The sequence below is a fragment of the Carcharodon carcharias genome (assembly GCF_017639515.1).
Source record: "Carcharodon carcharias isolate sCarCar2 chromosome 39 unlocalized genomic scaffold, sCarCar2.pri SUPER_39_unloc_1, whole genome shotgun sequence".
Taxonomy (NCBI): domain Eukaryota; kingdom Metazoa; phylum Chordata; class Chondrichthyes; order Lamniformes; family Lamnidae; genus Carcharodon; species Carcharodon carcharias.
In genome coordinates, this window is record NW_024470814.1 from 902,786 (window position 1) to 918,117 (window position 15,332).

The 15,332-nt window shown below is 42.0% G+C and overlaps 1 long non-coding RNA gene and 2 pseudogenes across 1 annotated transcript; 1 reads left to right on the top strand and 2 right to left on the bottom strand.

The window, feature by feature from the left end:
* Positions 1-206: 206 nt before the first annotated feature.
* On the bottom strand, positions 207-480 carry LOC121274914 (annotated as a pseudogene).
* An 839-nt stretch (positions 481-1,319) lies between these two features.
* LOC121274915 lies at positions 1,320-2,018 on the bottom strand (annotated as a pseudogene).
* A 2,655-nt stretch (positions 2,019-4,673) lies between these two features.
* LOC121274900 lies at positions 4,674-6,603 on the top strand. Its single transcript, XR_005942318.1, has 3 exons — positions 4,674-5,441; positions 5,701-6,068; positions 6,194-6,603. It is a non-coding gene; the product is annotated as an uncharacterized LOC121274900 (long non-coding RNA).
* Positions 6,604-15,332: the final 8,729 nt, after the last annotated feature.

Sequence of the window (15,332 nt, forward strand, 5' to 3'; positions counted from 1 at the left end):
GTGAAATTTGAGCGACTGACGATTGTATTCAGAAAGGAGTAGGCACTAATGGCAAAAGACAAAGACCTCGTATGCCCTCTCCCGCTCTGAGGTCACTTGCTCTCAATGTGAGGTTGTGGGCGGCTCTTAGAAGAGCCTTTGGGTTTTGTTATAGTCAGGTCGATTTGTTTAGCCGCCGAATCCATAGAGAGTGCGGCCCTGGCGTTTCAGAGCATACACCACATCCATGGCGGTGACCGTCTTCCGCTTGGCGTGCTCGGTGTAGGTGACAGCATCCCTGATTACATTCTCCAGGAAAACCTTCAGCACCCCGCGGGTCTCCTCGTAGATCAGGCCCGAAATGCGCTTGACACCGCCACGGCGAGCCAGGCGGCGGATGGCCGGTTTGGTGATGCCCTGGATGTTATCGCGAAGCACTTTGCGGTGCCGCTTCGCTCCGCCTTTCCCCAATCCTTTGCCTCCTTTCCCTCTACCAGACATGATGCTTCTTCAGTCAAATTGCTGCTGAATGATTGGGGAAGCATCTTCATGTTCCGCTTTTATACAGCCCGCCCCGACCTGACTGAGAAAGGGAGACTTAGAGAGAGAGGGTGAGAGAGGCGGGGCGAGACAGCCTGAGTGACAGTCAGGGCAATGTCTCTGGTAAAACAGACCCTCCTCCTGCCTGCCCGAAATACAATTATTTATCAAATTCTGAAGGGTGCTGTACAAAAAGCTTAAAACGTACGTGAAATACTTCAAAATCATAAACCAGCTATTTCGGAAATAGTAGGTATTAAATCCAATCCTCTCATTAATATCCCCACCTCCATAATGCAGTTCTATTAAGAGTCAAATGTCTACTTCGATTTCAATCCCTCTGCTATTCTATACCAACACAACTCTAGACTCGACCCCGAACCCTCCCCTCCACATTGCCAAAATCGATTGAGAAATTCGCTAACATCTCCTCCAACAGAATTAGAGAAACAACAGGTATGGGCCTCAGTTGTGAGGCGGACTTTGGAGCGATGCTCACTCTATTGCTGACTCTCACCCTGAAAATGTGAATAAAGAAAAGATTACCATTGAATATGCTCTGACACATGCCGGTTAGGGTGCTGTAAGGTCATCCCTGTGTTTTATTGCATAGTTGGGGAGGGGTCGAGTGGAGACAGTGTCAGTGAGTGAGCGGGAAAATAGGATTTACGTTGGAGGAAAATGAAACATTTCCATCTGAAATCTGCTCTCAGCTCCGAGACAGGGATCAAATGATCAGGTGATCAGCTCTTTCATGTGAAATGTGGGTGGCTCTGAGAAGAGCCTTTGGGTTCAGAGGTTTACAACTTGCCTGGGACCTTTGCCTTCTTTCCTGTCTTTGTTTATCTCGTTTTTGGCTTGGCCCTCGCTTTTGCCACTTTTTTGACGGCCGTCACCTTCTTGGCAGGAGACTTTTTCTTGGGGGCTGCTTTCTTCACCGGCTTTTTTGGAGTTGCCGACTTCTTGGCCGCTTTCTTGGCTGCTGCTTTCTTGGCTGGGGATTTCTTAGCTGCTGCTTTCTTGGCTGGGGATTTCTTGGCTGCTGCTTTCTCGACTGGAGTTTTCTTGGCCGCTGCTTTCTTTGCTGTCACCTTCTTGGCTGCCGCTTTCTTCACTGGAGATTTCTTGCCAGCTGCTGCCTTCGCCTTCTTCCCCACTTTCCCCGGGGCTGTGTTCTTAGGGACTTTGAAGGATCCCGAGGCGCCCGTGCCCTTGACCTGAACCAGGAAGCCATTCTTCACATTCCTCTTGATGCTTTGCTTGATCTGGGAGCCGAGTTTATCCACATCCAGCCCTTTGCCGCGCAGCGCCTTCTTGATGGCGGGCAGCGACATCCCCTTGCGATCGCTGCAATCCGCCACAACCTTGAGGGTCTGCTCGCCCAGCTTGGGACCGGCTGCTCCGCTCCAGGGAGCCGCCTTCTTCTTCTTCTTGGGAGTCTTGACCTGGGCGGCAGGAGCGGCTGGAGGAGCCGTTTCGGCGGATGCGGTATCGATCATGTTCCGGGACTCTGCACAATAACGTGTCTCTGTCAATGTGAACCTGGTGAGAAATGAAGCCTCTGGCGGCGGCACTGAGCAACTTAAAGGCAGCGAGCGGACGGGGCGGAGACAAGCTGCTGTCAGCTCTAGGCTGCTGCTGCCTCTCTGTGTTTCTCTCTCCTCACAACCTCCCCAATTCCATGGAAATTCCCGCTCTCCAGTGTCCCAGACTAAATCCTTCTTATCTCTGACATTGTAATGTTTGCTGTCGAAAATATTTCACGCGAATTGAAGACTCCCATTTCGATTAAAACCCGATTTACTGCGGCTCCTTCACCCGATCGCTGACATGTCCTCTACTTTTCGATTGAAAGCTAGAAAATAACACAGAAATGCTCTTGAAATCTCACTTCGGTGTTAAGCTGGGGAACAGGGGGAATGTTTGAATGGTCAATATTTTTATTTTTCGCAAGCGGGACTCGGAAATCTCAAGATCAGAACCGACACAAAAACAAAGTTTCATTCCTCTCACTCGCCCGCCCACTTCCAATGCTCTCTTAAACAATATTCACATCTACATCTTTACAGACTGAAACTAATATCTAATGTAAGGGTCTCAGGAGAGAATTACCTCACTTTTCGAACTTTTCTCTTCTTTCTATTCATTTGCTATAGATTGTAAATTCAGGGAAAAAAAAAACATTTAACACGCTGAGAGATGGGGCCTTGCAGATTCTGTGTGAGAGCCAATCATATGTGACTTCAGGCTATTATCTGAATAGCTCACATTAAGATGTTTATTCCAGGTGACAATATAAATTATCTGCTCCCGATCCCCCAGAACTCCCTGTTTATGTTGCTCCTCATGAACTGACAGGTCACAATTTCACATTTTGCAATGTACTCCTAGCTCAACAACCAGAGCGGGCCAATTATATGTTAAGGCGCACTCGCGGATAGTCACTTTCGGGGCAGTGACAGAGATTTTCAAAACACACTTCGATTTTTTATTAGAGATAATCAAATACAATGTCAGATCTGAATTTCTGAGAGTAGGGGAACACTAACGGTGTCACGCATATCAATGGAGGACTGATCATAGCTTCAGTAACATTCACAGCACCAGAAGTAGTGAAATGGGGTGGGGAGCGGGTTGGGGGGAGGGGGCGAAAGGGAGGAAGGGAGAAAGGAAAGAGAGGGTTCAATAGTGAGTGAGAGAGAGAGATAAAGAGTGGGAGATAGAGGCAGAGAGTGAAAGGCACACACACAGCGGTTAGTGCTGTTTGGAGGAGTTCAATCTAATTCGGCAGGGGGAGGGGACACAGAATTTTAGCAGAATAGGGCCCATCATAATTCAGTAAAACCATCACGACAGACGAAGTACAGCTGCAATAATCTTCAAGGGGGTGTTCATAGCTGGATGGCCTCAACTTTAGAGCCAGGAGTATTGCAGATAAAACTGATGAGTTAAGGGTGAGGATTGAAAACCTTGGAATTGTGGTATAGTAGCCATCGCTGAGACCTGATTGAGGGAAGGGCCGGATTTGCAGCTCAACATTCCGGGATATAGAAACTTAAGGCGAGACAGTGGAGGGGGTAAAAGAGGAGGAGGCATTGCATTATTAACCAAGGAGTCAGTTGCTGCAGTAAGGATGCATTGAATGAAACTTTGTAGGTACTTAGAAATAAAAACGGGGCAACCATATTATTAGGTGTTAATTATAGACTCCCAGAGAGTCAGGGGAAAATGAGGAGCAAACATGTGCACAATTTGTGGAGGTGTGTAAAAACAATAGCTATAAGGTAATTATATAAGGTGATTTCAACTTTCCCAGCATTAGTTGGGATAGTAAAGGTTTTAAGGGCTTGGACGTAGTGGATTTTTTGAAATGTGAACAGGAGAACTTTTTCGGTCAATATGTCGAGAGTCCAAAAAGGGATGGTGCATTGCTGGACGTAATTCTGGGGAATGAAGCCGTACAGGTGGCTGAACTGGTGCTGGGCAAGCATTTTAGTGATAGCAAATATAATATGGTACAGATTAGGTTTGTTATGGACAAAGATATCGACAAGTTGTAAATAAAAATCTTTTGGATGGGGGAGAGTGGATTTTCGTAATATAAGGGAGGAACTGGACAAAACAGAAACAGAATTACCTGGAAAAACTCAGAAGTTCTGCTGAAGGGTTAAGAGGACTCGAAACATCAACTCTTTTGTTCTCCGCCGATGCTGCCAGACCTGCTGAGTTTTTCCAGGTAATTCTGTTTTTGTTTTGAATTTCCAGCATCCGCAGTTTTTTTGTTTTTAGGAATTGGACAAGTTAGACTTGGAAGAGTTATTTGTGGGGAAATCTACAGAGTAATAGTGGGGGGTGTTCAAAAATGAAATGGGGAGGGGACAGGCTCAACATAATCTCTCTATTATGATAGGAAGGAGTAACAAGTCCAGAGAACCAAGGGTGACCAAGGATATTCAGATAACCAGAATGTTGCCTTGGATAAAACTTTCCACACAGACCCAATTGTGATGCTCAAGCTGGAGAACAATGACTGAGGGGAGGAGTAAATGATGTTAATTCTGTGACGTTCATCGCAGGGACGCGCATGCGCAGTGCTGCACTCCTTCAGCTCCTCAGACCTGACAAGAAGAGCGCTTGCGCTACGCTTCTTCCAGTCTCCGCCATTGAAGGCTTTTCACTCAGTGAGCGGGAGACCTTTGTTTTAAACAGATTGAAATGGAAATATTAGTGCCCGGGTAAGCGAGTAAACAGCGTTCTGATAAAAGCAGTGCACCGGTTTGTCAGTGTAGACACAGAAATCAATATTGACTCGGGGTAAGTTCGGGGAGAACCGGGGTCTGTTTGTAAGAGGCGGAGCGGAGCGGGAACGTGTTCCGAAACTTGGAGTGAGCGGGTGGAAGGGGAGAGGCCTTTCTGGGGTTGTGTGTGGCCTTGCTGAGGGAGACAGAACCTGAGCAAGCTGCAACTGAAAACTATTGGGATATTCTCCCCTCAAACCTGTAACGCATATTCCAAGTTTAGCTGCTGATTCGTGCAACTTGTCGGCATTTCGACAGGCAACAGTGGAAACAGACGGACAGTGAGGATGGGGAACAATCTTGTGAAGATCACCCATCGCAGGCACCAGCTATTCAAGTGATAAGTGTTAAAGAAACCTTGTAGCAGCGGCTGTTGGTTTCAGTTGACGGCTCTTACAATGGGAGCTGGAGATTAAAACCTCACCTGATCAATGTCTCTGTCCCCGCGGCTCGTGACATCCTTGGAGCAGGACAGGTCAGGATTGTTTCTGAATGTAAAACAAAAACAGAATTACCTGGAAAAACTTGGACTCGAACTCAGGTTCTGTCGAAGGGTCATGAGGACTCGAAACGTCAACTCTTCTCTTCTCCGCCGATGCTGCCAGACCTGCTGAGTTTTTCCAGGTAATTCTGTTTTTGTTTTGGATTTCCAGCATATGCAGTTTTTTTTGTTTTTATTTTTTTGTTTCTGAATGTCACTCACTTGTTTGAAAAGTACGGAAGCAGTTGCTGAAGTGGAATCAGACATCATACTATTTTATTGTTCTTTATGATTCATAGAGCATTATAAACATTGATTAACAGTTAACAGTTTACAGAGATCTATGTTCTTTCAAAAGCCTCCGCTGATCTTGAGTTACAAGAGATATGTTTCTTCCTCTAGGCAAATAGATGAAGGGATCAGTTTGAAGCTGATGATTGCCCCAGCCAAATTGAAAGTAAAGGCGTCTCCTTCTAACTGACGGCAGGTATGATATTACTCACAGAGTGCAGAGATACAGATAGAGCATCATTTCCACCATCACCACGAAGAGTAATATTCAGAGTCAAAAACCAGATACATGTGCTCAATTCAATCGTCAGAGGGGGGCGGGGTTGAAGAAATGGTTGGAATAATCACAATACACTCCTACTCAGTACCTCTGAATGGCAGGTCCACCTATTTCAGTCCAAACTCACAGCCATTATCAGATTGAAGTGTACTCCATGCATATCACAAGAATGGAACATTGGCTGCAATTTAAATATCAGGTAATAAAGCTGATTGAAATTTACTCAATTAATCATTGAATGTACCCAGCATTCATAAAGCAACATTTAATACCAAAGATCTCATACAATATCATACTTTTATTTTATTTATTCCCGAGATGTAGATTTCGCAGGCTCGGCCAGCATTTAGTTGCATATGAGAAGGTGGTGGTGAGCTGATTTCTTGAACCACTGCAGTCCCTGTGGTGTACGTACACCCACAGTTCTGTGGGCATGGATTGCCAGGATTCTGCTCCAGCAAAAGTAGCATATTTCCAAGTCAGAATGGTGAGTGCCCTGGAGGGGAACTTCCAGGTGGTGGTGTTTTCATCTATCTGCTGCTCTTGTCCTTCAGGTTCGACATGGCTAATTTTGCTATTGTCAGTGACCTCTTTGTAGCCTTTGTTAGAATTGAGTGGCTAGCTAGGCCATTTCAGAGGGCGTTTAAGTGTGAGTCTAGAATCACATGTACAATGATGACAGATTTCCTTCTCTAAAGGATATTAATAAACCAGAAGGGTTTTTTTTACCACAATCAACAATTGTTTCATGGTGATCATTAATTCAATTCATATTTTTATTGATTTCAAATTCCACGATCACCCGTGGCAGGATTCAAACCCAGAGCATTACCATGTGTCTCCAGATTACCAGCCCAATGTCAATACAACTACACCTTGCTCAGGTTTCTGATCCTGACACAAACAACAGGAAAATGAATCACACTGACATATCACAAAATTACAGAGACAGAATAAAATCTGCACATCCACATATCAGTAACTGAGAGGCAATGAGGAAAATATGCATTAGGTGTCAGAAACAATCAATGTAAGATGCATCTTCACAATTCAGGCAGAGGAGTGTGCAGAATGATAGCCACAAGTGCATTACAGAGAGTCAAAGACAAAGAGTAAAGCCCAGAATCAATTACAAACATTTATAAAATAAAACACACAGTCACACAGCAGCAAATAACTAGGTGCATTTTGAAATCCCCATGCACAGACAGGGAATGAATAAACCCCATGGTAAGATGTTAAAAAGTCAAAGTGTGATCCCACATTCACATAATGTAATATAAACAGTGCACAAGAAGAAATTTCTCCCATAGTAATGACTGACAGGTAAACACACACACACACACACACACACAGACACACACACACACACATACACACACAAACACACAAGCACAGGCACACACTCACCTGCAATCTCATAATGATATACCATTAGGCCACCATCTCCCTTTATGCACCAGGGCCAAGGTAATGATTCCCCAGCTAAAATAATCATGCAGCCCTCTGCTTTGAATGGACATTGGCACTTTATTGTTCAAAGAACTCAGCAGAACAGCAGTTCCACCGTCACAGAGAGCAGGAATCAGATTTACGTTGATCTTAAGTTTCAGGTAGACATGTCCAATCCAACAGTCAAATACAACAGGAGAGAGATAGTATCTATCCCCAGTTCACATTCACTGAGCGCCACAGAATGGTAGGTCCATCATTCTAACTCCAAACCTACTAACATTATCAGATTAACAGGAAGCTCATTCATTTCAGAAGAGTGCAGTCTTAGCTACAGATAGACCAACTGACTGAAATGCACAAAATTAATCCTAAGAATGTACCGTAGGTTCTCACAGAAGAACAGATTGAATTTCCGCTCTGAAGATCTCATGCAAAATCTGGAATAAAGAGAAAGTGTAGTTTTAATTAATACAGCATGAATACACAACACATGCCAGGTCAATATTCTAAATATGATTCAAAATGTAAAATCATTATAAAACGAATCAATCAGGTATGACATACACAGCATGTGAGTTCAAGTGACTCGTTATCATTCAAAAATACTTTTGCCAATTTCAAGCCTGAATGCTACATATTAGCTGACTCAAAACAAATGAATAAAATCTGTCTTTGATAAATGAATTTTTAATATGTAAAGCTGCATCAGAGCCGGGAAACAATACTGGATTAATGCATTGAGCAAATAGTTTTCACAAATATGCATGGGATACATATTATGTACAGAACATAACTGAGATTTAGGGAATTAATTTCACAAAAACTGACATTCACAGTGTAGACACTTAAATTTCATTAAAATTAATTTCAAAGCTGCATTCTGTACCAGAGAAAGACAAATGGCAAATGATCCCTGCACACTCCCATACAAACACTCACAAAATCACTTGCAGGCTCACAGACAAACATGCAAAGCAAACACACACACACACACACACATAATCACATATGTACACCATCTGTTAAATACAAACAGAAACAATCACACAAACACACAAACATGCACATGCACACAAACTTACACACAGGCCCTTTTACACACACAAGCACACACACTCACACAAACACACATATGCATAAACACATGCACACAGAAACAAACTTGCACTTTCTCTCCCACACACTCATGCAGATATTCACAAACACGCTCACGTATACACACAAACTCTCACACGCAAGCACACAAATACAATGAAATGCAGAAATGGAATAGCCAAAAGTTGATGAATGTCAAACTTGGACATATGTACACACACACACACATACACACACACACACAGCACACACTGACACACACAGGCAAGAAGCATCTGTCAGTAAATACATAGAATTTTGACAATACATTCCTGCACCTGCATGCTTGCTCTCAGTGATTGGTGTGCACGGGAACCCAGCTCCCTTTTTACTTCAACATTTCCCAATCTATCACCATTTATATAATACTCTGCCATGCTGTCTTTTCAACTGATGTGGACAACTTCACACTAATAGGATGTGGCTCAGAGGAGCTTTACTTGAAAGTTACCTGGAATGAGTGGGTTTTCTCATAAGGAAATGTTGGACAGAATGTGCTTGCTCCACTGGGGCTTAGAAGAGTGAGGGGTGATTGATTAAATTAGACAAGATCCTGAATGGCCTTGAGAATGTGGACATCTAGAGGATGTTTCCAGCAATAGGGGGCACTTTTGTAAAATTAGAGGTCACCCTTTTTGGGGCAGATATCAGGATATTTTTTTTTTCTCGCTTAGAGGGTTGTGTGACTTTGGAACTCTATGTCTCAGACAGCAATGGAAGTGGCTTCATTGAGAATTTTAAGGCAGAGTTAGATAGATTCTTAATAGGCAAGGGAATCAAAGGTTATTGGGGTTAGATGTTAATGTGGGAATTGAAACACAAAGAGATCAGCTATGATCTTACTCAATGTTGTGAAAGGTTCGAGGTGCCAAATGGTCTATTTCTGTTCCTATTTCTTCTGTTCTTTTGTTTGTAATCGACATTCTAAAGCATCTGCCTTGTATTTACCCACTCAATCAATTTGTCTAAATTGCCTTGAAAGCTCTTGGAATCCTCCTTTCCACTCACATTCCCACCAAGTTTCATGATGTCAGCAAACCTGGGAATAATATGTTTGGTTTTCTCATGCAAATTATTGTTATAGATTATGAATAGCTTGGGCCAAAACACTGATCCCTTCGCTACTCCATGGAGTCATTGTCTATCACTCCAAATAAGATCCATTGAGTCCTACTCTTTGTTTCCTGTCTGCTAACCAATTCTCAATTCATGCCAATATATTTACACCAATCCCATGTGTTTTCATTTTCCACACTAACCTCTTACGTGGGATTTTATCGGAAGCCTTCCGAAAATCCAAATCCAGCACATCCACTGGATTTTTCTTATTTCTCCTTCTGGTGGAATGAATAACGCAGACACAGACTTGAAAGGGTCAGGTACAAATAAAACCCAGGCTTACATACCAGAGACTCACAGATACAGGTTAAATCGAAGACTATCATGTGAGAAGTGGTTAATAAAAAAAAATCACGTCAGTTATTAACAGATGCAGAATAAAAACTCACATTCACATGCTACATACTGACGAATAGAGGGGGAGAGAAAATAAAAAAAACACCAATCTCTTCCAAGCAACGAACTGCTACATAACAAAATAAATGTCCACACACCAGAAATTCACAGGGGCTGTCTAATATTGGCACCCATTTACCAGGAACTGACAGAGATCGAGGCAAAGTCATTTTTACACACCCCAGAGAACTATTGATACAGGAGGGGCGGGGTTTTGCAGTGGGTGCTGAGCTGCTTTTGTGGAATCTAATTCACGTACCTGAATAAGCAGACAGCTGTATAGAACCCAACATCAAAAAACTGGTAAGTAACCAAAAAGACACAGTCTCTTATGTCAAAATATCTGACAGGTATTGAATAAAAAGCGCACTCACACAGCAACGGTCAACACGCGCAGTGACAGGAAACTCAATGACCGTCAATTACAGGTCAATATCTATCTTCCTTGCTTGAAAACAACAGATATGGCATAAAACACATACATGAATCCCAGTGACCGAGAAGTACCCAATTAGGGTGAATATTGCATTACAGAAGCCATCAGGTGCAGAACAAAACATTGTGGCAATTTGTATGGAGCGGAAGTAGTTGGCCGCTGTCGTAGTCTTTTTAACGGAGGTGAGCTAGGCCAGGTTCACGTGCAGCATCAGGCCTATTGTTTTCTAGATGTTTGATAAGAAAGGGCCAGATCCCTGTTATAGTGGACTGCTGCCATCTCCTAGCAAAGGATGAGCCATGAAACAACATACGGATGCAGCAGAAACACTTTAAATTTGATGATGTAATGGGGAAATGACAGAATCATATGTATGCAATGAAGTATATCAATCAAGTTCAAAACTCCAAAACTCTATAGTGTGATGTGTTCCTACATGCAGATGGTGTAGCATAGGATAGAGTCTGATGGTCAGACAAGGATGGACATATCTGCCTTAGAAGCATTTGACCATAGTTTGATAACCGCCTGTTGCAGTGGAGGTATATTGACCATTCTGTCAATGCAACTCAGAGAACGAGTCCCTGCACAGATAAAAAAAAGATCAATTAGGATGATCATTCATGCGTTTCCAATGTGAAATTCGGCTTCGTGTGCTGCCGAATTCATAAAGCAGATATTGACAAGAACAATGAATAACATAACACGACTCTCATAGGTGGGACTGACAGATACAGAAGAATGCTACATTCCCGTAACAGGGGCAGACACTTAGACTGTAAAAACACAGACACATGCCAGGTATAGAGAGGAGCAGAATTAAATCATTTTTCCAAACCGATTTTTCAAAATAGGAAGAGATTGGGTACAGAGAAATCCAATGTTATTAGCTAGAACAAAATCACACCTGAAAATGTATCAAAATTTGTAAGTTGCTGATTAAAACATAACAGCCCGTAGCAAAGACCAAGAGATACAGCTGGTGGTGCTGTGGGACTGTTAGGGTGGGGTAGGTCCGGGCTTACACACTGAATTGAAATCTGCAATTTGAACGTCACACTCAAGCAACACAGGCTGACATGTTCACAGCAAAATCGACAATGACCTACAAGATGTGTGCAGACATAGAGAATAGTCATACAAGAATATGATAAGAATAGAGTGAACCACACCTTCTCATAACAGGGATTGACAGCAAATGATTAAATTCTCACTCATTTAAACATAACCTGAGTTTCAGCATTATTTTTCCATGCTCACAATTCTGACCCTGATGCAAACAACAGGAAAATGAATCACACTGACATATCACAGAATTACAGACAGAGAATGAAATCTGCACATCCACATACCTATAACTGAGAGGCAATGAATAAAATATGCATTACCTGTCAGAAACAATGAATGTAAGATGCATGCTCACAAATCAGGCACAGACAGGTGCTGAGTAATAGCCACAAGTGCAATACAGAGAGTCAAAATTACAGAGTAAAGCCCAGAATCAATTAAAAACATTTATAAAGCAAAACTCACAGTCACACAGCAGCAAATAATTAGGTGCATTTTGAAACCCCATTCACAGAAAGCAAACGAATAAACCCCATGTTAAGAAGTTAAAAAGTGAAAGATACAGTGTGACTCCACATTCACATATCATAATATAATACTGCAGAAGGATGAATTTTCTCCCAAAACTTAAGACGGGCAGGTAAATACACACACACACACACACAAGCACAGACACACACTTACTTGCAATCTCAAAATGATATAACTTTGCGCCACCAACTCCCCGTGTGCACTAGCACCAAGGTATCGTTTCCTCATCTAAAATAATCATGCGAACCTTACCTCTGCTTGTAATGGACGTAGGCAAATTTATTGCTCGGAGTAGGAACAGAACAGCAGTTCCATCGTCACAGTGAGAAAGAATCAGATTCACATTGATCTCAAGTTTCCGATAGACATGTACAATGCAACAGTGAAATACAACAGGGGAGACAGAATATTTCTCCCCAATTCACACTCACCAAGCACTGCAGAATGGTGGGTCCATCAATCCCAGTCCAAAATCACAAACATTATCGGATTAAAAGGCAGCTCATTCATTTCAGAAGAGTGCAGTTTTATTTACAGATAGAGCAACTAACTGAAATGTACATAATTAATCCTAAAAATGTTCCCTAAGCTCCCACAGTGGAACACGTTAAATTCCCTCCAAAGATATCATACTATATCTGAAATAAAGAGAAAGAATAATTTTAATTAATACAGCATGAATACACAATACGTGCCAAGTGAATATTCTCACTATGATTCATAACGTAATATCAAAACAAATTGAATCAATCACGTATAACATACACAGCATGTCAGTTCAAGTGTCTCATTATTATTGACAAAGCCTTTTGCTGAGTTGCAGCCTGAATGCTATACCTTAGCTGACTCAGAACAAATGAATAAAACCTGTCTTTGATCGAGGCAAAGTTCCATGTTTAATTCTGCAACACAGCCGGGAAATAGTAATAGCTTAATGCATTGAAGAAATAGATTTCACACACATGCATGGGATATATATTAAGCACAGAAGAAATCTACACATGTATAATAATGGAGTCATCTACATAAAGCACAAATTTGGGGTACACAATACAATAACTAAGATATAGGGAATTAATTCCAACACAGCTGACGGTCAGAGGGTAGACACTTAAATTTCATTAAAATTAATTCCATAACTGCATTCTGTACGAGAGTAAGCCAAATGGGAAATGGGGCCTGCACACTCCCACACAAACACTCACACACTTGCAGAGTCATGCACTAACACAAAAACACAAATGCAAAGCAAACACACACTGACAGACACTCATACATAAACACACTTGCGCAAGATCTCTTGCACACATACACAAACACACGCACACACAAACTTAAACATAGGTGCCCACAGGACCTCACACACACTCGCAAGCACACACATGCATAAACAGATGCACACAGTAACAAAATTGCACTTTCTTTCCCATGCACACTCTCGCAGATATTCACAAACAATCACACCTGCAGAAACAAACACTCGCACATACACAAGAACATAAAAACACTGAAGCACTGAAATGGAATGGCCAAAAGTTCATGAATGTCAATCGTTCACACAAACACTCGCACACACACAACATCTGTGATTATATACACAGAACTTTGGCAGTAACTAAGCAAATAAATGGTCGGTTGGTAGCTGCGGAGCAGATATTACTCATACACATGCACAGCTGCAAATTTGCAGGAACATATACATTGCAATTAAACTGTTGACACTTAGTCAAATGTAACAAGATAGTGAGACACAACTGATTAGTTTCAGGTTAAGATTCTGTTCCAATTACCTAAGTTGCAAAAATAGAAAAATAAAAATCACTAATAACACACAAAAATAATTCACATTCACAGAAATACGGCTGACATAAATAATACACATACAAGACACTGATAGATATAAAATAAGTTTCATCAGGACATACATGCAAGAGATAGAAAGTTATTGAGTGAAATCACAATCAAATATTAGTAGCTGACTGGCATGAAATAAAAAAAAAACAGACTATAATGGAAAATGAGAGATATTTCAGAAAACAAAAATATATTAAACCTTAACTTACGAAATACATATTGACTAGTAGAGGGAATAAATTAGCACCTAAACTATCTACCCTATATCCTGAGATTCTGACCCATTGTTCTAGACCCCCAGCTAGAGGAAACTTCATCCATGCATCCAATCTGTCCAACCCTCTCAGTACTTTATACATTCATTGAGACCCCCTCTCATTCCTTTAAAGTCCATTGAATACAGGCCTAGTCGACCCCAACTCTCTTCAGAGGACAATCCTGCCATCCCAGGAATCACTCTGCTGAAACTTCGCCGCACTCTTCTTATGGCAAAAGTATCCATTCTTAGGTATGTAGACCAAACTACACACAATACTCCAAGCGTGGTTTTGCCAAGGCCCCATATAGCTGCAGTTCACATCATTGCTCCTGCAATCAAAAAGGTCACGATGAAGGCCAAGATATCATTTGACTTCTTAAGTGTTTCCTGCACCTGCATGTTTGCTGTCAGTGATTGGTGTGCACGGGTACCCAGCTCCCTATTTGCTACAAAATTTCCCAATCTATCACAACTTTAATAATACTCTGCCATGCTGTTCTCCCAAATGAATTGGATAACTTCACATGAAATGGAGGTGCATTGGATAAGATTCAGAGGAGCTTTACTGGACAAATTCCTGGATTGAGTGGGTTGTCTTATGAGGAAAGTTTGGACAGACTGGGCTTGTTTCCACTGGGGCTGACAAGAGTGAGGGGTAATTGATTGAAGTATGCAAGATCCTGAATGGCCTTGACAAGGTGAATATCAAGAGGATGTTTTGAGGAATAGGGGGCACTGTTTTTAATTGGATCTCGATCTTTTTGGACAGAGATGGGGATTTTTTTTTCTCTTTTAGAGGGCGGGGTGACTTTGGATCTCTCTGCCTCAGAAGGTGGTGGAGGCAGGGTCAATGGCAACTTTTAAGACAGAGGTAGATAGTTTCTTAATAGGCAAGGGAATCAATGGATATCGGGTAGATGATAATGTGGAAATTGAAACAAAAAGAGATCAGCAATGATCTTATTGAATATTGAAAGCTCAAGGTGCCAAATAGCCGTCTGCTGTTCCTATTTCTTCTGTCCTTATGTTCATAATGGACGTTCTAAATACCTTTCGTGTGTAGCACCAGAGAGTGATAGACACGGAATGAATCTGCCATTTTTACAGCTTGTCAGAAGCTGATGGCTGCAGTAGCAAAGTCCACCTCACATTCACTTCCACGCACTGACAGCTATAGAATAAAACGCAGAAATGAATTGCTGTGACGGGGA